The 22,266-nt window shown below is 43.9% G+C and overlaps 1 long non-coding RNA gene across 3 annotated transcripts in view; it reads left to right on the top strand.

The window, feature by feature from the left end:
* LOC307188209 overlaps window positions 1-22,266 on the top strand; it is a 1,799,555-nt gene that overhangs the window by 1,601,604 nt on the left and 175,685 nt on the right. Inside the window, exon 5 of one of the 3 annotated variants that reach the window (XR_013828834.1) lies at window positions 15,675-15,854. The exons of the other annotated variants lie outside the window; for them this stretch is intronic. This is a non-coding gene — a long non-coding RNA (uncharacterized lncRNA). Of the gene's footprint in view, window positions 1-15,674; window positions 15,855-22,266 lie in introns of those variants that run through there. 3 annotated transcript variants of the gene reach the window in all.

Below are 22,266 nucleotides of genomic sequence, written 5' to 3' on the forward strand. Positions count from 1 at the left end.
ACTTTCTGCGATGTTGAACTTGTACTGTAAACGAGGTTCTTGTAAACAGAGGCGTCCCAAACTTTGGGGTGGCTGTGTCTTTTTGATTTTAATTTCCCTAAGCTATAGGACCATAAGTGGCAGTGCCCTAGGCTCTGTTGCTTTGTTTTTTAGATGTTTCAGGAAACACCATACACTTCTCCCGAGTGTCTGTTGGCAATTTACATCCCGCCCATCAGCATAACAAGGCTCCCAGTTCTCCATGGCCTGTCCTGCCTTTCTGGATTTTACACTTTTTTCAGATGGCCCTTTTGACCGGGGGGAAGTGAGACTTCATTGTAGTGCAGATTTCCTTTGCAAGCTTGCTTGGTTGGCCAAAAAGGGCGTATGCGTTTTTTCCTGAATATATTCAGGAAAAAACGCATACGCCCTTTTTGGCCAAGTGCATCATTGTGGACGATCTGCCTCTTTTCCTATGCTTTCAATGCAATTCCAGTCTACCTCCTGAAATCGGTTTCCTGCAATTCTGCCCCGCTTTCAAGTCCTCTTGGCAGCCTTACTTCAGTCTATTTTTGGACGATAGCTGTCATTTCTAACCCTGCAGGTTTGTGAATTACACTGCCCCTGAGCTCCTTTCTTCAACTCGCTTTCTTTTGAGCTGGCCGCAACACCGCAGGATGACTTCAGGCCCTAATCTGGTTCCGGCACGGCACGCTGAGCCTTTGGTTAATTCCTCTTCCTGGTGGGAAATGAGAGTTAAATTTGCCCGTCCAGACACCTCCAGCTAGCCTCTCATTGGTTCTCGCTATTCCTGTTCATCTTCCGCAGAAATTGCAAACTGGGCCAAACAGGAGGTTAAAGGGACTGACTCTCCAAGTGGGGAGAGTGTTAGTAAAGCGTCTGGAATGTTGCACCCGAGTACCAGGGGAGGAAAACTGAGACATATTTGAACACGTCTCCCGATCACATGGTTGATCATACTCTAGGTTCCACATGCATGTTTTAGCTGAAGGAAGAATACCTTAAACCTGGGTAGTTGAAATCCGTGGAATGGGTACCATGCAATATGACTTCAAAGGGTCTTCATTTGCTCACCGAACCTCTCCAATCCTATCACTGCTGCGTTTATGCCCCTGTACACATGCTTGATTCTCTTTCGGAGACATAGCAATCCATAGGTTTTAAGATACTTACTAGTCAGGTACATTCTTAGACGTTTAATATGCGGTGTTGAGTCCATTTCGTTGAGCAAGGAGTAGCTCTTGTCTATTCCATATTTGACTTAAGGAACTTTATCTGTGCTCATTTCAATCTCTGGTTTTATGCAGCACCCCAACTCACCTTTCCCCTTAAGCAAGCATAAGTTGGTTTTCTAAATTTGAGACCCTGTTCTGTTCTGTAATTCAGTTCCTGTGTAGCCAAGTTTACATTCCGTGTATTACTGATATCTTATGATGTTTCTTTTTCTGTGTGACTTACTTCAGTTAGAATCATCATACCTGAATCCACTCATTGTGATGCTAAGGGCCTGATGACATAGATTTCATTGCTGAGTGATATTGCTTTGTAAGTAAATACCACAACTTCTTTATCCATTTTTCACTTTCTGCGATGTTGAACTTGTACTGTAAACGAGGTTCTTGTAAACAGAGGTGTCCCAAACTTTGGGGTGGCTGTGTCTTTTTGATTTTAATTTCCCTAAGCTATAGGACCATAAGTGGCAGTGCCCTAGGCTCTGTTGCTTTGTTTTTTAGATGTTTCAGGAAACACCATACACTTCTCCCGAGTGTCTGTTGGCAATTTACATCCCGCCCATCAGCATAACAAGGCTCCCAGTTCTCCATGGCCTGTCCTGCCTTTCTGGATTTTACACTTTTTTCAGATGGCCCTTTTGACCAGGGGGAAGTGAGACTTCATTGTAGTGCAGATTTCCTTTGCAAGCTTGCTTGGTTGGCCAAAAAGGGCGTATGCGTTTTTTCCTGAATATATTCAGGAAAAAACGCATACGCCCTTTTTGGCCAAGTGCATCATTGTGGACGTTCTGCCTCTTTTCCTATGCTTTCAATGCAATTCCAGTCTACCTCCTGAAATCGGTTTCCTGCAATTCTGCCCCGCTTTCAAGTCCTCTTGGCAGCCTTACTTCAGTCTATTTTTGGACGATAGCTGTCATTTATAACTCTGCAGGTTTGTGAATTACAGTGCCCCTGAGCTCCTTTCTTCAACTTGCTTTCTTGTGACCTGGCCGCAACACCGCAGGACGGCTTCAGGCCCTAATCTGGTTCCGGCACGGCACGCTGAGCCTTTGGTTATTTCCTCTTCCTGGTGGGAAATGAGAGTTAAATTTGCCCGTCCAAACACCTCCAGCTAGTCTCTCATTGGTTCTCGCTATTCCTGTTCATCTTCCGCAGAAATTGCAAACTGGGCCAAACAGGAGGTTAAAGGCGCTGACTCTCCAAGTGGGGAGAGTGTTAGTAAAGCGTCTGGAATGTTGCACCCGAGTACCAGGGGAGGAAAACTGAGACATATTTGAACACGTCTCCCGATCACATGGTTGATCATACTCTAGGTTCCACATGCATGTTTTAGCTGAAGGAAGAATACCTTAAACCTGGGTAGTTGAAACCCGTGGAATGGGTACCATGCAATATGAATTCAAAGGGTCTTCATTTGCTCACCGAACCTCTCCAATCTTATCACTGCTGCGTTTATGCCCCTGTACACATGCTTGATTCTCTTTCGGAGACATAGCAATCCATAGGTTTTAAGATACTTACTAGTCAGGTACATTCTTAGATGTTTAATATGCGGTGTTGAGTCCATTTCGTTGAGCAAGGAGTAGCTCTTGTCTATTCCATATTTGACTTAAGGAACTTTATCTGTGCTCATTTCAATCTCTGGTTTTATCCAGCACCCCAACTCACCTTTCCCCTTAAGCAAGCATAAGTTGGTTTTCTAAATTTGAGACTCTGTTCTGTTCTGTAATTCAGTTCCTGTGTAGCCAAGTTTACATTCCGTGTATTACTGATATCTTATGATGTTTCTTTTTCTGTGTTACTTACTTCAGTTAGAATCATCATACCTGAATCCACTCATTGTGATGCTAAGGGCCTGATGACATAGATTTCATTGCTGAGTGATATTGCTTTGTAAGTAAATACCACAACTTCTTTATCCATTTTTCACTTTCTGCGATGTTGAACTTGTACTGTAAACGAGGTTCTTGTAAACAGAGGTGTCCCAAACTTTGGGGTGGCTGTGTCTTTTTGATTTTAATTTCCCTAAGCTATAGGACCATAAGTGGCAGTGCCCTAGGTTCTGTTGCTTTGTTTTTTAGATGTTTCAGGAAACACCATACACTTCTCCCGAGTGTCTGTTGGCAATTTACATCCCGCCCATCAGCATAACAAGGCTCCCAGTTCTCCATGGCCTGTCCTTCCTTTCTGGATTTTACACTTTTTTCAGATGGCCCTTTTGACCGGGGGGAAGTGAGACTTCATTGTAGTGCAGATTTCCTTTGCAAGCTTGCTTGGTTGGCCAAAAAGGGCGTATGCGTTTTTTCCTGAATATATTCAGGAAAAAACGCATACGCCCTTTTTGGCCAAGTGCATCATTGTGGACGTTCTGCCTCTTTTCCTATGCTTTCAATGCAATTCCAGTCTACCTCCTGAAATCGGTTTCCTGCTATTCTGCCCCGCTTTCAAGTCCTCTTGGCAGCCTTACTTCAGTCTATTTTTAGACGATAGCTGTCATTTATAACTCTGCAGGTTTGTGAATTACAGTGCCCCTGAGCTCCTTTCTTCAACTCGCTTTCTTGTGACCTGGCCGCAACACCGCAGGATGGCTTCAGGCCCTAATCTGGTTCCGGCCCGGCATGCTGAGCCTTTGGTTAATTCCTCTTCCTGGTGGGAAATGAGAGTTAAATTTGCCCGTCCAGACACCTCCAGCTAGCCTCTCATTGGTTCTCGCTATTCCTGTTCATCTTCCGCAGAAATTGCAAACTGGGCCAAACAGGAGGTTAAAGGGACTGACTCTCCAAGTGGGGAGAGTGTTAGTAAAGCGTCTGGAATGTTGCACCCGAGTACCAGGGGAGGGAAACTGAGACATATTTGAACACGTCTCCCGTTCATATGGTTGATCATACTTGGGTTCCACATGCATGTTTTAGCTGAAGGAAGAATACCTTAAACCTGGAGAGTTGAGACCCGTGTAATGGGTACCATGCAATATGAATTCAAAGGGTCTTCATTTGCTCACCGAACCTCTCCAATCTTATCACTGCTGCGTTTATGCCCCTGTACACATGCTTGATTCTCTTTCGGAGACATAGCAATCCATAGGTTTTAAGATACTTACTAGTCAGGTACATTCTTAGATGTTTAATATGCGGTGTTGAGTCCATTTCGTTGAGCAAGGAGTAGCTCTTGTCTATTCCATATTTGACTTAAGGAACTTTATCTGTGCTCATTTCAATCTCTGGTTTTATCCAGCACCCCAACTCACCTTTCCCCTTAAGCAAGCATAAGTTGGTTTTCTAAATTTGAGACTCTGTTCTGTTCTGTAATTCAGTTCCTGTGTAGCCAAGTTTACATTCCGTGTATTACTGATATCTTATGATGTTTCTTTTTCTGTGTTACTTACTTCAGTTAGAATCATCATACCTGAATCCACTCATTGTGATGCTAAGGGCCTGATGACATAGATTTCATTGCTGAGTGATATTGCTTTGTAAGTAAATACCACAACTTCTTTATCCATTTTTCACTTTCTGCGATGTTGAACTTGTACTGTAAACGAGGTTCTTGTAAACAGAGGTGTCCCAAACTTTGGGGTGGCTGTGTCTTTTTGATTTTAATTTCCCTAAGCTATAGGACCATAAGTGGCAGTGCCCTAGGTTCTGTTGCTTTGTTTTTTAGATGTTTCAGGAAACACCATACACTTCTCCCGAGTGTCTGTTGGCAATTTACATCCCGCCCATCAGCATAACAAGGCTCCCAGTTCTCCATGGCCTGTCCTTCCTTTCTGGATTTTACACTTTTTTCAGATGGCCCTTTTGACCGGGGGGAAGTGAGACTTCATTGTAGTGCAGATTTCCTTTGCAAGCTTGCTTGGTTGGCCAAAAAGGGCGTATGCGTTTTTTCCTGAATATATTCAGGAAAAAACGCATACGCCCTTTTTGGCCAAGTGCATCATTGTGGACGTTCTGCCTCTTTTCCTATGCTTTCAATGCAATTCCAGTCTACCTCCTGAAATCGGTTTCCTGCTATTCTGCCCCGCTTTCAAGTCCTCTTGGCAGCCTTACTTCAGTCTATTTTTAGACGATAGCTGTCATTTATAACTCTGCAGGTTTGTGAATTACAGTGCCCCTGAGCTCCTTTCTTCAACTCGCTTTCTTGTGACCTGGCCGCAACACCGCAGGATGGCTTCAGGCCCTAATCTGGTTCCGGCCCGGCATGCTGAGCCTTTGGTTAATTCCTCTTCCTGGTGGGAAATGAGAGTTAAATTTGCCCGTCCAGACACCTCCAGCTAGCCTCTCATTGGTTCTCGCTATTCCTGTTCATCTTCCGCAGAAATTGCAAACTGGGCCAAACAGGAGGTTAAAGGGACTGACTCTCCAAGTGGGGAGAGTGTTAGTAAAGCGTCTGGAATGTTGCACCCGAGTACCAGGGGAGGGAAACTGAGACATATTTGAACACGTCTCCCGTTCATATGGTTGATCATACTTGGGTTCCACATGCATGTTTTAGCTGAAGGAAGAATACCTTAAACCTGGAGAGTTGAGACCCGTGTAATGGGTACCATGCAATATGACTTCAAAGGGTCTTCATTTGCTCACCGAACCTCTCCAATCCTATCACTGCTGCGTTTATGCCCCTGTACACATGCTTGATTCTCTTTCGGAGACATAGCAATCCATAGGTTTTAAGATACTTACTAGTCAGGTACATTCTTAGACGTTTAATATGCGGTGTTGAGTCCATTTCGTTGAGCAAGGAGTAGCTCTTGTCTATTCCATATTTGGCTTAAGGAACTTTATCTGTGCTCATTTCAATCTCTGGTTTTATGCAGCACCCCAACTCACCTTTACCCTTAAGCAAGCATAAGTTGTTTTTCTAAATTTGTGACCCAGTTCTGTTCTGTAATTCAGTTCCTGTGTAGCCACGTTTCCATTCCGTGTATTAGTGATATCTTATGATGTTTCTTTTTCTGTGTGACTTATTTCAGTTAGAATCATCATACCTGAATCCACTCATTGTGCTGCTAAGGGCCTGATGACATAGATTTCATTGCTGAGTGATATTGCTTTGTAAGTGAATACCACAACTTCTTTATCCATTTTTCACTTTCTGCGATGTTGAACTTGTACTGTAAACGAGGTTCTTGTAAACAGAGCCATTCCAAACTTTGGGGTGGCTGTGTCTTTTTGATTTTAATTTCCCTAAGCTATAGGACCATAAGTGGCAGTGCCCTAGGTTCTGTTGCTTTGATTTTTAGATGTTTCAGGAAACACCATACACTTCTCCCGAGTGTCTGTTGGCAATTTACATCCCGCCCATCAGCATAACAAGGCTCCCAGTTCTCCATGGCCTGTCCTGCCTTTCTGGATTTTACACTTTTTTCAGATGGCCCTTTTGACCGGGGGGAAGTGAGACTTCATTGTAGTGCAGATTTCCTTTGCAAGCTTGCTTGGTTGGCCAAAAAGGGCGTATGCGTTTTTTCCTGAATATATTCAGGAAAAAACGCATACGCCCTTTTTGGCCAAGTGCATCATTGTGGACGTTCTGCCTCTTTTCCTATGCTTTCAATGCAATTCCAGTCTACCTCCTGAAATCGGTTTCCTGCAATTCTGCCCCGCTTTCAAGTCCTCTTGGCAGCCTTACTTCAGTATGTTTTTGGACGATAGCTGTCATTTATAACTCTGCAGGTTTGTGAATTACAGTGCCCCTGAGCTCCTTTCTTCAACTCGCTTTCTTTTGAGCTGGCCGCAACACCGCAGGATGGCTTCAGGCCCTAATCTGGTTCCGGTACGGCACGCTGAGCCTTTGGTTATTTCCTCTTCCTGGTGGGAAATGAGAGTTAAATTTGCCCGTCCAGACACCTCCAGCTAGCCTCTCATTGGTTCTCGCTATTCCTGTTCATCTTCCGCAGAAATTGCAAACTGGGCCAAACAGGAGGTTAAAGGCGCTGACTCTCCAAGTGGGGAGAGTGTTAGTAAAGCGTCTGGAATGTTGCACCCGAGTACCAGGGGAGGAAAACTGAGACATATTTGAACACGTCTCCCGTTCACATGGTTGATCATACTTGGGTTCCACATGCATGTTTTAGCTGAAGGAAGAATACCTTAAACCTGGAGAGTTGAGACCCGTGTAATGGGTACCATGCAATATGACTTCAAAGGGTCTTCATTTGCTCACCGAACCTCTCCAATCCTATCACTGCTGCGTTTATGCCCCTGTACACATGCTTGATTCTCTTTCGGAGACATAGCAATCCATAGGTTTTAAGATACTTACTAGTCAGGCACATTCTTAGGCGTTTAATATGCGGTGTTGAGTCCATTTCGTTGAGCAAGGAGTAGCTCTTGTCTATTCCATATTTGACTTAAGGAACTTTATCTGTGCTCATTTCAATCTCTGGTTTTATGCAGCACCCCAACTCACCTTTACCCTTAAGCAAGCATAGTTGGTTTTCTAAATTTGAGACCCTGTTCTGTTCTGTAATTCAGTTCCTGTGTAGCCAAGTTTACATTCCGTGTATTAGTGATATCTTATGATGTTTCTTTTTCTGTGTGACTTACTTCAGTTAGAATCATCATACCTGAATCCACTCATTGTGCTGCTAAGGGCCTGATGACACAGATTTCATTGCTGAGTGATATTGCTTTGTAAGTAAATACCACAACTTCTTTATCCATTTTTCACTTTCTGCGATGTTGAACTTGTACTGTAAACGAGGTTCTTGTAAACAGAGCCGTTCCAAACTTTGGGGTGGCTGTGTCTTTTTGATTTTAATTTCCCTAAGCTATAGGACCATAAGTGGAAGTGCCCTAGGCTCTGTTGCTTTGTTTTTTAGATGTTTCAGGAAACACCATACACTTCTCCCGAGTGTCTGTTGGCAATTTACATCCCGCCCATCAGCATAACAAGGCTCCCAGTTCTCCATGGCCTGTCCTTCCTTTCTGGATTTTACACTTTTTTCAGATGGCCCTTTTGACCGGGGGGAAGTGAGACTTCATTGTAGTGCAGATTTCCTTTGCAAGCTTGCTTGGTTGGCCAAAAAGGGCGTATGCGTTTTTTCCTGAATATATTCAGGAAAAAACGCATACGCCCTTTTTGGCCAAGTGCATCATTGTGGACGTTCTGCCTCTTTTCCTATGCTTTCAATGCAATTCCAGTCTACCTCCTGAAATCGGTTTCCTGCTATTCTGCCCCGCTTTCAAGTCCTCTTGGCAGCCTTACTTCAGTCTATTTTTAGACGATAGCTGTCATTTATAACTCTGCAGGTTTGTGAATTACAGTGCCCCTGAGCTCCTTTCTTCAACTCGCTTTCTTGTGACCTGGCCGCAACACCGCAGGATGGCTTCAGGCCCTAATCTGGTTCCGGCCCGGCATGCTGAGCCTTTGGTTAATTCCTCTTCCTGGTGGGAAATGAGAGTTAAATTTGCCCGTCCAGACACCTCCAGCTAGCCTCTCTTTGGTTCTCGCTATTCCTGTTCATCTTCCGCAGAAATTGCAAACTGGGCCAAACAGGAGGTTAAAGGGACTGACTCTCCAAGTGGGGAGAGTGTTAGTAAAGCGTCTGGAATGTTGCACCCGAGTACCAGGGGAGGAAAACTGAGACATATTTGAACACGTCTCCCGTTCACATGGTTGATCATACTTGGGTTCCACATGCATGTTTTAGCTGAAGGAAGAATACCTTAAACCTGGAGAGTTAAGACCCGTGTAATGGGTACCATGCAATATGACTTCAAAGGGTCTTCATTTGCTCACCGAACCTCTCCAATCCTATCACTGCTGCGTTTATGCCCCTGTACACATGCTTGATTCTCTTTCGGAGACATAGCAATCCATAGGTTTTAAGATACTTACTAGTCAGGTACATTCTTAGGTGTTTAATATGCGGTGTTGAGTCCATTTCGTTGAGCAAGGAGTAGCTCTTGTCTATTCCATATTTGGCTTAAGGAACTTTATCTGTGCTCATTTCAATCTCTGGTTTTATGCAGCACCCCAACTCACCTTTACCCTTAAGCAAGCATAAGTTGTTTTTCTAAATTTGTGACCCAGTTCTGTTCTGTAATTCAGTTCCTGTGTAGCCAAGTTTCCATTCCGTGTATTACTGATATCTTATGATGTTTCTTTTTCTGTGTGACTTATTTCAGTTAGAATCATCATACCTGAATCCACTCATTGTGCTGCTAAGGGCCTGATGACATAGATTTCATTGCTGAGTGATATTGCTTTGTAAGTGAATACCACAACTTCTTTATCCATTTTTCACTTTCTGCGATGTTGAACTTGTACTGTAAACGAGGTTCTTGTAAACAGAGCCGTTCCAAACTTTGGGGTGGCTGTGTCTTTTTGATTTTAATTTCCCTAAGCTATAGGACCATAAGTGGAAGTGCCCTAGGTTCTGTTGCTTTGTTTTTTAGATGTTTCAGGAAACACCATACACTTCTCCCAAGTGTCTGTTGGCAATTTACATCCCGCCCATCAGCATAACAAGGCTCCCAGTTCTCCATGGCCTGTCCTGCCTTTCTGGATTTTACACTGTTTTCAGATGGCCCTTTTGACCGGGGGGAAGTGAGACTTCATTGTAGTGCAGATTTCCTTTGCAAGCTTGCTTGGTTGGCCAAAAAGGGCGTATGCGTTTTTTCCTGAATATATTCAGGAAAAAACGCATACGCCCTTTTTGGCCAAGTGCATCATTGTGGACGATCTGCCTCTTTTCCTATGCTTTCAATGCAATTCCAGTCTACCTCCTGAAATCGGTTTCCTGCAATTCTGCCCCGCTTTCAAGTCCTCTTGGCAGCCTTACTTCAGTATGTTTTTGGACGATAGCTGTCATTTATAACTCTGCAGGTTTGTGAATTACAGTGCCCCTGAGCTCCTTTCTTCAACTCGCTTTCTTTTGAGCTGGCCGCAACACCGCAGGATGGCTTCAGGCCCTAATCTGGTTCCGGTACGGCACGCTGAGCCTTTGGTTATTTCCTCTTCCTGGTGGGAAATGAGAGTTAAATTTGCCCGTCCAGACACCTCCAGCTAGCCTCTCATTGGTTCTCGCTATTCCTGTTCATCTTCCGCAGAAATTGCAAACTGGGCCAAACAGGAGGTTAAAGGCGCTGACTCTCCAAGTGGGGAGAGTGTTAGTAAAGCGTCTGGAATGTTGCACCTGAGTACCAGGGGAGGAAAACTGAGACATATTTGAACACGTCTCCCGTTCACATGGTTGATCATACTTGGGTTCCACATGCATGTTTTAGCTGAAGGAAGAATACCTTAAACCTGGAGAGTTGAGACCCGTGTAATGGGTACCATGCAATATGACTTCAAAGGGTCTTCATTTGCTCACCGAACCTCTCCAATCCTATCACTGCTGCGTTTATGCCCCTGTACACATGCTTGATTCTCTTTCGGAGACATAGCAATCCATAGGTTTTAAGATACTTACTAGTCAGGCACATTCTTAGGCGTTTAATATGCAGTGTTGAGTCCATTTCGTTGAGCAAGGAATAGCTCTTGTCTATTCCATATTTGACTTAAGGAACTTTATCTGTGCTCATTTCAATCTCTGGTTTTATGCAGCACCCCAACTCACCTTTACCCTTAAGCAAGCATAGTTGGTTTTCTAAATTTGAGACCCTGTTTTGTTCTGTAATTCAGTTCCTGTGTAGGCAAGTTTACATTCCGTGTATTAGTGATATCTTATGATGTTTCTTTTTCTGTGTGACTTACTTCAGTTAGAATCATCATACCTGAATCCACTCATTGTGCTGCTAAGGGCCTTGTTAAACAGATTTCATTGCTGAGTGATATTGCTTTGTAAGTAAATACCACAACTTCTTTATCCATTTTTCACTTTCTGTGATGTTGAACTTGTACTGTAAACGAGGTTCTTGTAAACAGAGCCGTTCCAAACTTTGGGGTGGCTGTGTCTTTTTGATTTTAATTTCCCTAAGCTATAGGACCATAAGTGGAAGTGCCCTAGGTTCTGTTGCTTTGTTTTTTAGATGTTTCAGGAAACACCATACACTTCTCCCGAGTGGTTGTTGGCAATTTACATCCCGCCCATCAGCATAACAAGGCTCCCAGTTCTCCATGGCCTGTCCTGCCTTTCTGGATTTTACACTTTTTTCAGATGGCCCTTTTGACCGGGGGGAAGTGAGACTTCATTGTAGTGCAGATTTCCTTTGCAAGCGTGCTTGGTTGGCCAAAAAGTGCGTATGCGTTTTTTCCTGAATATATTCAGGAAAAAACGCATACGCCCTTTTTGGCCAAGTGCATCATTGTGGACGTTCTGCCTCTTTTCCTATGCTTTCAATGCAATTCCAGTCTACCTCCTGAAATCGGTTTCCTGCAATTCTGCCCCGCTTTCAAGTCCTCTTGGCAGCCTTACTTCAGTCTATTTTTGGACGATAGCTGTCATTTATAACTCTGCAGGTTTGTGAATTACAGTGCCCCTGAGCTCCTTTCTTCAACTTGCTTTCTTGTGACCTGGCCGCAACACCGCAGGATGGCTTCAGGCCCTAATCTGGTTCCGGCACGGCAAGCTGAGCCTTTGGTTATTTCCTCTTCCTGGTGAAAATGAGAGTTAAATTTGCCCGTCCAAACACCTCCAGCTAGTCTCTCATTGGTTCTCGCTATTCCTGTTAATCTTCCGCAGAAATTGCAAAACTGGGCCAAACAGGAGGTTAAAGGCGCTGACTCTCCAAGTGGGGAGAGTGTTAGTAAAGCGTCTGGAATGTTGCACCCGAGTACCAGGGGAGGAAAACTGAGACATATTTGAACACGTCTCCCGTTCACATGGTTGATCATACTTGGGTTCCACATGCATGTTTTAGCTGAAGGAAGAATACCTTAAACCTGGAGAGTTAAGACCCGTGAAATGGGTACCATGCAATATGACTTCAAAGGGTCTTCATTTGCTCACCGAACCTCTCCAATCCTATCACTGCTGCGTTTATGCCCCTGTACACATGCTTGATTCTCTTTCGGAGACATAGCAATCCATAGGTTTTAAGATACTTACTAGTCAGGTACATTCTTAGGCGTTTAATATGCGGTGTTGAGTCCATTTCGTTGAGCAAGGAGTGGCTCTTGTCTATTCCATATTTGGCTTAAGGAACTTTATCTGTGCTCCTTTCAATCTCTGGTTTTATGCAGCAACCCAACTCACCTTTCCCCTTAAGCAAGCATAAGTTGGTTTTCTAAATTTGAGAACCTGTTCTGTTTTGGAATTCAGTTCCTGTGTAGCCAAGTTTACATTCCATGTATTAGTGATATCTTATGATGTTTCTTTTTCTGTGTGACTTATTTCAGTTAGAATCATCGTACCTGAATCTACTCATTATGCTGCTAGGTGCCTGATGACATAGATTTCATTGCTGAGTGATACTGCATTGTACGTAAGTACCACAAGTTCTTTATCCATTTTTCACTTTCTGTGATGTTGAACTTGTACTGTAAACGAGGTTCTTGTAAACAGAGCCGTTCCAAACTTCGGGGTGGCTGTGTCTTTTTGATTTTAATTTCCCTAAGCTATAGGACCATAAGTGGAAGTGCCCTAGGCTCTGTTGCTTTGTTTTTTAGATGTTTCAGGAAACACCATACACTTCTCCCAAGTGTCTGTTGGCAATTTACATCCCGCCCATCAGCATAACAAGGCTCCCAGTTCTCCATGGCCTGTCCTGCCTTTCTTGATTTTACACTTTTTTCAGATGGCCCTTTTGACCAGGGGGAAGTGAGACTTCATTGTAGTGCAGATTTCCTTTGCAAGCTTGCTTGGTTGGCCAAAAAGGGCGTATGCGTTTTTTCCTGAATATATTCAGGAAAAAACGCATACGCCCTTTTTGGCCAAGTGCATCATTGTGGACGTTCTGCCTCTTTTCCTATGCTTTCAATGCAATTCCAGTCTACCTCCTGAAATCGGTTTCCTGCAATTCTGCACCGCTTTCAAGTCCTCTTGGCAGCCTTACTTCAGTCTATTTTTGGACGATAGCTGTCATTTATAACTCTGCAGGTTTGTGAATTACAGTGCCCCTGAGCTCCTTTCTTCAACTCGCTTTCTTTTGAGCTGGCCGCAACACCGCATGATGGCTTCAGGCCCTTATCTGGTTCCGGCACAGCACGCTGAGCCTTTGGTTAATTCCTCTTCCTGGTGGGAAATGAGAGTTAAATTTGCCCGTCCAGACACCTCCAGCTAGTCTCTCATTGGTTCTCGCTATTCCTGTTCATCTTCCGCAGAAATTGCAAACTGGGCCAAACAGGAGTTTAAAGGGACTGACTCTCCAAGTCGGGAGAGTGTTAGTAAAGCGTCTGGAATGTTGCACCCGAGTACCAGGGGAGGAAAACTGAGACATATTTGAACACGTCTCCCGTTCACATGGTTGATCATACTTGGGTTCCACATGCATGTTTTAGCTGAAGGAAGAATACCTTAAACCTGGAGAGTTAAGACCCGTGTAATGGGTACCATGTAATATGAATTCAAAGGGTCTTCATTTGCTCACCGAACCTCTCCAATCCTATCACTGCTGCGTTTATGCCCCTGTACACATGCTTGATTCTCTTTCGGAGACATAGCAATCCATAGGTTTTAAGATACTTACTAGTCAGGTACATTCTTACGCGTTTAATATGCGGTGTTGAGTCCATTTCGTTGAGCAAGGAGTAGCTCTTGTCTATTCCATATTTGACTTAAGGAACTTTATCTGTGCTCATTTCAATCTCTGGTTTTATGCAGCACCCCAACTCACCTTTACCCTTAAGCAAGCATAAGTTGGTTTTCTAAATTTGAGACCCTGTTCTGTTCTGTAATTCAGTTCCTGTGTAGCCAAGTTTACATTCCATGTATTACTGATATCTTATGATGTTTCTTTTTCTGTGTGACTTATTTCAGTTAGAATCATCATACCTGAATCCACTCATTGTGATGCTAAGGGCCTGATGACATAGATTTCATTGCTGAGTGATATTGCTTTGTAAGTAAATACCACAACTTCTTTATCCATTTTTCACGTTCTGCGATGTTGAACTTGTACTGTAAACGAGGTTCTTGTAAAGAGAGGCGTCCCAAACTTTGGGGTGGCTGTGTCTTTTTGATTTTAATTTCCCTAAGCTATAGGACAATAAGAGGCAGTGCCCTAGGCTCTGTTGCTTTGTTTTTTAGATGTTTCAGGAAACACCATACACTTCTCCCAAGTGTCTGTTGGCAATTTACATCCCACCCATCAGCATAACAAGGCTCCCAGTTCTCCATGGCCTGTCCTGCCTTTCTGGATTTTACACTTTTTTCAGATGGCCCTTTTGACCGGGGGGAAGTGAGACTTCATTGTAGTGCAGATTTCCTTTGCAAGCTTGCTTGGTTGGCCAAAAAGGGCGTATGCGTTTTTTCCTGAATATATTCAGGAAAAAACGCATACGCCCTTTTTGGCCAAGTGCATCATTGTGGACGTTCTGCCTCTTTTCCTATGCTTTCAATGCAATTCCAGTCTACCTCCTGAAATCGGTTTCCTGCAATTCTGCCCCGCTTTCAAGTCCTCTTGGCAGCCTTACTTCAGTCTATTTTTGGACGATAGCTGTCATTTATAACTCTGCAGGTTTGTGAATTACAGTGCCCCTGAGCTCCTTTCTTCAACTCGCTTTCTTGTGACCTGGCCGCAACACCGCAGGATGGCTTCAGGCCCTAATCTGGATCCGGCCCGGCATGCTGAGCCTTTGGTTAATTCCTCTTCCTGGTGGGAAATGAGAGTTAAATTTGCCCGTCCAGACACCTCCAGCTAGCCTCTCATTGGTTCTCGCTATTCCTGTTCATCTTCCGCAGAAATTGCAAACTGGGCCAAACAGGAGGTTAAAGGGACTGACTCTCCAAGTGGGGAGAGTGTTAGTAAAGCGTCTGGAATGTTGCACCCGAGTACCAGGGGAGGAAAACTGAGACATATTTGAACACGTCTCCCGATCACATGGTTGATCATACTCTAGGTTCCACATGCATGTTTTAGCTGAAGGAAGAATACCTTAAACCTGGGTAGTTGAAACCCGTGGAATGGGTACCATGCAATATGACTTCAAAGGGTCTTCATTTGCTCACCGAACCTCTCCAATCCTATCACTGCTGCGTTTATGCCCCTGTACACATGCTTGATTCTCTTTCGGAGACATAGCAATCCATAGGTTTTAAGATACTTACAAGTCAGGTACATTCTTAGGCGTTTAATATGCGGTGTTGAGTCCATTTCGTTGAGCAAGGAGTAGCTCTTGTCTATTCCATATTTGACTTAAGGAACGTTATCTGTGCTCATTTCAATCTCTGGTTTTATGCAGCACCCCAACTCACCTTTACCCTTAAGCAAGCATAAGTTGGTTTTCTCAATTTGAGACCCTGTTCTGTTCTGTAATTCAGTTCCTGTGTAGCCAAGTTTACATTCCGTGTATTACGGATATCTTATGATGTTTCTTTTTCTGTGTGACTTACTTCAGTTAGAATCATCATACCTGAATCCACTCATTGTGCTGCTAATGGCCTGATGACACAGATTTCATTGCTGAGTGATATTGCTTTGTAACTAAATACCACAACTTCTTTATCCATTTTTCACTTTCTGCGATGTTGAACTTGTACCGTAAACGAGGTTCTTGTAAACAGAGCCGTTCCAAACTTTGGGGTGGCTGTGTCTTTTTGATTTTAATTTCCCTAAGCTATAGGACCATAAGTGGAAGTGCCCTAGGTTCTGTTGCTTTGTTTTTTAGATGTTTCAGGAAACACCATACACTTCTCCCGAGTGGTTGTTGGCAATTTACATCCCGCCCATCAGCATAACAAGGGTCCCAGTTCTCCATGGCCTGTCCTGCCTTTCTGGATTTTACACTTTTTTCAGATGGCCCTTTTGACCGGGGGGAAGTGAGACTTCATTGTAGTGCAGATTTCCTTTGCAAGCTTGCTTGGTTGGCCAAAAAGGGCGTATGCGTTTTTTCCTGAATATATTCAGGAAAAAACGCATACGCCCTTTTTGGCCAAGTGCATCATTGTGGACGTTCTGCCTCTTTTCCTATGCTTTCAATGCAATTCCAGTCTACCTCCTGAAATCGGTTTCCTGCAATTCTGCCCCGCTTTCAAGTCCTCTTGGCAGCCTTACTTCAGTCTATTTTTGGACGATAGCTGTCATTTATAACTCTGCAGGTTTTTGAATTACAGTGCCCCTGAGCTCCTTTCTTCAACTCGCTTTCTTGTGACCTGGCCGCAACACCGCAGGATGGCTTCAGGCCCTAATCTGGTTCCGGTACGGCACGCTGAGCCTTTGGTTATTTCCTCTTCCTGGTGGGAAATGAGAGTTAAATTTGCCCGTCCAGACACCTCCAGCTAGCCTCTCATTGGTTCTCGCTATTCCTGTTCATCTTCCGCAGAAATTGCAAACTGGGCCAAACAGGAGGCTAAAGGCGCTGACTCTCCAAGTGGGGAGAGTGTTAGTAAAGCGTCTGGAATGTTGCACCCGAGTACCAGGGGAGGAAAACTGAGACATATTTGAACACGTCTCCCGTTCACATGGTTGATCATACTTGGGTTCCACATGCATGTTTTAGCTGAAGGAAGAATACCTTAAACCTGGAGAGTTGAGACCCGTGGAATGGGTACCATGCAATATGACTTCAAAGGGTCTTCATTTGCTCACCGAACCTCTCCAATCCTATCACTGCTGCGTTTATGCCCCTGTACACATGCTTGATTCTCTTTCGGAGACATAGCAATCCATAGGTTTTAAGATACTTACAAGTCAGGTACATTCTTAGGCGTTTAATATGCGGTGTTGAGTCCATTTCGTTGAGCAAGGAGTAGCTCTTGTCTATTCCATATTTGACTTAAGGAACGTTATCTGTGCTCATTTCAATCTCTGGTTTTATGCAGCACCCCAACTCACCTTTACCCTTAAGCAAGCATAAGTTGGTTTTCTAAATTTGAGACCCTGTTCTGTTCTGTAATTCAGTTCCTGTGTAGCCAAGTTTACATTCCGTGTATTAGAGATATCTTATGATGTTTCTTTTTCTGTGTGACTTACTTCAGTTACAATCATCATACCTGAATCCACTCATTGTGCTGCTAAGGGCCTGATGACACAGATTTCATTGCTGAGTGATATTGCTTTGTAACTAAATACCACAACTTCTTTATCCATTTTTCACTTTCTGCGATGTTGAACTTGTACTGTAAACGAGGTTCTTGTAAACAGAGCCGTTCCAAACTTTGGGGTGGCTGTGTCTTTTTGATTTTAATTTCCCTAAGCTATAGGACCATAAGTGGAAGTGCCCTAGGCTCTGTTGCTTTGTTTTTTAGATGTTTCAGGAAACACCATACACTTCTCCCGAGTGGTTGTTGGCAATTTACATCCCGCCCATCAGCATAACAAGGCTCCCAGTTCTCAATGGCCTGTTGCCTTTCTGGATTTTACACTTTTTTCAGATGGCCCTTTTGACCGGGGGGAAGTGAGACTTCATTGTAGTGCAGATTTCCTTTGCAAGCTTGCTTGGTTGGCCAAAAAGGGCGTATGCGTTTTTTCCTGAATATATTCAGGAAAAAACGCATACGCCCTTTTTGGCCAAGTGCATCATTGTGGACGTTCTGCCTCTTTTCCTATGCTTTCAATGCAATTCCAGTCTACCTCCTGAAATCGGTTTCCTGCAATTCTGCCCCGCTTTCAAGTCCTCTTGGCAGCCTTACTTCAGTCTATTTTTGGACGATAGCTGTCATTTATAACTCTGCAGGTTTGTGAATTACAGTGCCCCTGAGCTCCTTTCTTCAACTCGCTTTCTTGTGACCTGGCCGCAACACCGCAGGATGGCTTCAGGCCCTAATCTGGTTCCGGCACGGCACGCTGAGCCTTTGGTTATTTCCTCTTCCTGGTGGGAAATGAGAGTTAAATTTGCCCGTCCAGACACCTCCAGCTAGCCTCTCATTTGTTCTCGCTATTCCTGTTCATCTTCCGCAGAAATTGCAAACTGGGCCAAACAGGAGGTTAAAGGCGCTGACTCTCCAAGTGGGGAGAGTGTTAGTAAAGCGTCTGGAATGTTGCACCCGAGTACCAGGGGAGGAAAACTGAGACATATTTGAACACGTCTCCCGATCACATGGTTGATCATACTCTGGGTTCCACATGCCTGTTTTAGCTGAAGGAAGAATACCTAAAACCTGGGTAATTGAAACCCGTGGAATGGGTACCATGCAATATGACTTCAAAGGGTCTTCATTTGCTCACCGAACCTCTCCAATCCTATCACTGCTGCGTTTATGCCCCTGTACACATGCTTGATTCTCTTTCGGAGACATAGCAGTCCATAGGTTTTAAGATACTTACTAGTCAGGTACATTCTTAGGCGTTTAATATGCGGTGTTGAGTCCATTTCGTTGAGCAAGGAGTGGCTCTTGTCTATTCCATATTTGGCTTAAGGAACTTTGTCTGTGCTCATTTCAATCTCTGGTTTTATGCAGCACCCCAACTCACCTTTACCCTTAAGCAAGCATAAGTTGGTTTTCTAAATTTGAGACCCTGTTCTGTTCTGTAATTCAGTTTCTGTGTAGCCAAGTTTACATTCCGTGTATTACTGATATCTTATGATGTTTCTTTTTCTGTGTGACTTATTTCAGTTAGAATCATCATACCTGAATCCACTCATTGTGATGCTAAGGGCCTGATGACATAGATTTCATTGCTGAGTGATATTGCTTTGTAAGTAAATACAACAACTTCTTTATCCATTTTTCACTTTCTGCGATGTTGAACTTGTACTGTAAACGAGGTTCTTGTAAACAGAGGCGTCCCAAACTTTGGGGTGGCTGTGTCTTTTTGATTTTAATTTCCCTAAGCTATAGGACCATAAGTGGCAGTGCCCTAGGCTCTGTTGCTTTGTTTTTTAGATGTTTCAGGAAACACCATACACTTCTCCCGAGTGTCTGTTGGCAATTTACATCCCGCCCATCAGCATAACAAGGCTCCCAGTTCTCCATGGCCTGTCCTGCCTTTCTGGATTTTACACTTTTTTCAGATGGCCCTTTTGACCGGGGGGAAGTGAGACTTCATTGTAGTGCAGATTTCCTTTGCAAGCTTGCTTGGTTGGCCAAAAAGGGCGTATGCGTTTTTTCCTGAATATATTCAGGAAAAAACGCATACGCCCTTTTTGGCCAAGTGCATCATTGTGGACGTTCTGCCTCTTTTCCTATGCTTTCAATGCAATTCCAGTCTACCTCCTGAAATCGGTTTCCTGCAATTCTGCCCCGCTTTCAAGTCCTCTTGGCAGCCTTACTTCAGTCTATTTTTGGACGATAGCTGTCATTTATAACTCTGCAGGTTTGTGAATTACAGTGCCCCTGAGCTCCTTTCTTCAACTCGCTTTCTTGTGACCTGGCCGCAACACCGCAGGATGGCTTCAGGCCCTAATCTGGATCCGGCCCGGCATGCTGAGCCTTTGGTTAATTCCTCTTCCTGGTGGGAAATGAGAGTTAAATTTGCCCGTCCAGACACCTCCAGCTAGCCTCTCATTGGTTCTCGCTATTCCTGTTCATCTTCCGCAGAAATTGCAAACTGGGCCAAACAGGAGGTTAAAGGGACTGACTCTCCAAGTGGGGAGAGTGTTAGTAAAGCGTCTGGAATGTTGCACCCGAGTACCAGGGGAGGAAAACTGAGACATATTTGAACACGTCTCCCGATCACATGGTTGATCATACTCTAGGTTCCACATGCATGTTTTAGCTGAAGGAAGAATACCTTAAACCTGGGTAGTTGAAACCCGTGGAATGGGTACCATGCAATATGACTTCAAAGGGTCTTCATTTGCTCACCGAACCTCTCCAATCCTATCACTGCTGCGTTTATGCCCCTGTACACATGCTTGATTCTCTTTCGGAGACATAGCAATCCATAGGTTTTAAGATACTTACAAGTCAGGTACATTCTTAGGCGTTTAATATGCGGTGTTGAGTCCATTTCGTTGAGCAAGGAGTAGCTCTTGTCTATTCCATATTTGACTTAAGGAACGTTATCTGTGCTCATTTCAATCTCTGGTTTTATGCAGCACCCCAACTCACCTTTACCCTTAAGCAAGCATAAGTTGGTTTTCTCAATTTGAGACCCTGTTCTGTTCTGTAATTCAGTTCCTGTGTAGCCAAGTTTACATTCCGTGTATTACGGATATCTTATGATGTTTCTTTTTCTGTGTGACTTACTTCAGTTAGAATCATCATACCTGAATCCACTCATTGTGCTGCTAATGGCCTGATGACACAGATTTCATTGCTGAGTGATATTGCTTTGTAACTAAATACCACAACTTCTTTATCCATTTTTCACTTTCTGCCATGTTGAACTTGTACCGTAAACGAGGTTCTTGTAAACAGAGCCGTTCCAAACTTTGGGGTGGCTGTGTCTTTTTGATTTTAATTTCCCTAAGCTATAGGACCATAAGTGGAAGTGCCCTAGGTTCTGTTGCTTTGTTTTTTAGATGTTTCAGGAAACACCATACACTTCTCCCGAGTGGTTGTTGGCAATTTACATCCCGCCCATCAGCATAACAAGGGTCCCAGTTCTCCATGGCCTGTCCTGCCTTTCTGGATTTTACACTTTTTTCAGATGGCCCTTTTGACCGGGGGGAAGTGAGACTTCATTGTAGTGCAGATTTCCTTTGCAAGCTTGCTTGGTTGGCCAAAAAGGGCGTATGCGTTTTTTCCTGAATATATTCAGGAAAAAACGCATACGCCCTTTTTGGCCAAGTGCATCATTGTGGACGTTCTGCCTCTTTTCCTATGCTTTCAATGCAATTCCAGTCTACCTCCTGAAATCGGTTTCCTGCAATTCTGCCCCGCTTTCAAGTCCTCTTGGCAGCCTTACTTCAGTCTATTTTTGGACGATAGCTGTCATTTATAACTCTGCAGGTTTTTGAATTACAGTGCCCCTGAGCTCCTTTCTTCAACTCGCTTTCTTGTGACCTGGCCGCAACACCGCAGGATGGCTTCAGGCCCTAATCTGGTTCCGGTACGGCACGCTGAGCCTTTGGTTATTTCCTCTTCCTGGTGGGAAATGAGAGTTAAATTTGCCCGTCCAGACACCTCCAGCTAGCCTCTCATTGGTTCTCGCTATTCCTGTTCATCTTCCGCAGAAATTGCAAACTGGGCCAAACAGGAGGCTAAAGGCGCTGACTCTCCAAGTGGGGAGAGTGTTAGTAAAGCGTCTGGAATGTTGCACCCGAGTACCAGGGGAGGAAAACTGAGACATATTTGAACACGTCTCCCGTTCACATGGTTGATCATACTTGGGTTCCACATGCATGTTTTAGCTGAAGGAAGAATACCTTAAACCTGGAGAGTTGAGACCCGTGGAATGGGTACCATGCAATATGACTTCAAAGGGTCTTCATTTGCTCACCGAACCTCTCCAATCCTATCACTGCTGCGTTTATGCCCCTGTACACATGCTTGATTCTCTTTCGGAGACATAGCAATCCATAGGTTTTAAGATACTTACAAGTCAGGTACATTCTTAGGCGTTTAATATGCGGTGTTGAGTCCATTTCGTTGAGCAAGGAGTAGCTCTTGTCTATTCCATATTTGACTTAAGGAACGTTATCTGTGCTCATTTCAATCTCTGGTTTTATGCAGCACCCCAACTCACCTTTACCCTTAAGCAAGCATAAGTTGGTTTTCTAAATTTGAGACCCTGTTCTGTTCTGTAATTCAGTTCCTGTGTAGCCAAGTTTACATTCCGTGTATTAGAGATATCTTATGATGTTTCTTTTTCTGTGTGACTTACTTCAGTTACAATCATCATACCTGAATCCACTCATTGTGCTGCTAAGGGCCTGATGACACAGATTTCATTGCTGAGTGATATTGCTTTGTAACTAAATACCACAACTTCTTTATCCATTTTTCACTTTCTGCGATGTTGAACTTGTACTGTAAACGAGGTTCTTGTAAACAGAGCCGTTCCAAACTTTGGGGTGGCTGTGTCTTTTTGATTTTAATTTCCCTAAGCTATAGGACCATAAGTGGAAGTGCCCTAGGCTCTGTTGCTTTGTTTTTTAGATGTTT

This window comes from Stenella coeruleoalba, assembly GCF_951394435.1.
Source record: "Stenella coeruleoalba genome assembly, chromosome: 6".
Taxonomy (NCBI): domain Eukaryota; kingdom Metazoa; phylum Chordata; class Mammalia; order Artiodactyla; family Delphinidae; genus Stenella; species Stenella coeruleoalba.